This window comes from Etheostoma cragini, unplaced genomic scaffold (genome assembly GCF_013103735.1).
Source record: "Etheostoma cragini isolate CJK2018 unplaced genomic scaffold, CSU_Ecrag_1.0 ScbMSFa_48, whole genome shotgun sequence".
NCBI classification, from domain to species: Eukaryota; Metazoa; Chordata; class Actinopteri; order Perciformes; family Percidae; genus Etheostoma; species Etheostoma cragini.
In genome coordinates, this window is record NW_023269073.1 from 1 (window position 1) to 201 (window position 201).

Here is a 201-nt window from a genome sequence, read left to right on the forward strand (position 1 = left end):
GCCAAACATCAATAAACTGGAAATAGACTTAATGCTGATAGAAAGCAAATGAAGTAGCAGAGGATGGTTTCAATCCATTGAACTATGATGTGCCCAGCACGCTTCCGCCGCACCACTCTGCTCTACTGTTTAGGTTCAGGGGAAGGAAAATTCTGGGATTCACATTTTGAAGGAAGGTGGCCACAAAGGTTCCAACTGCTT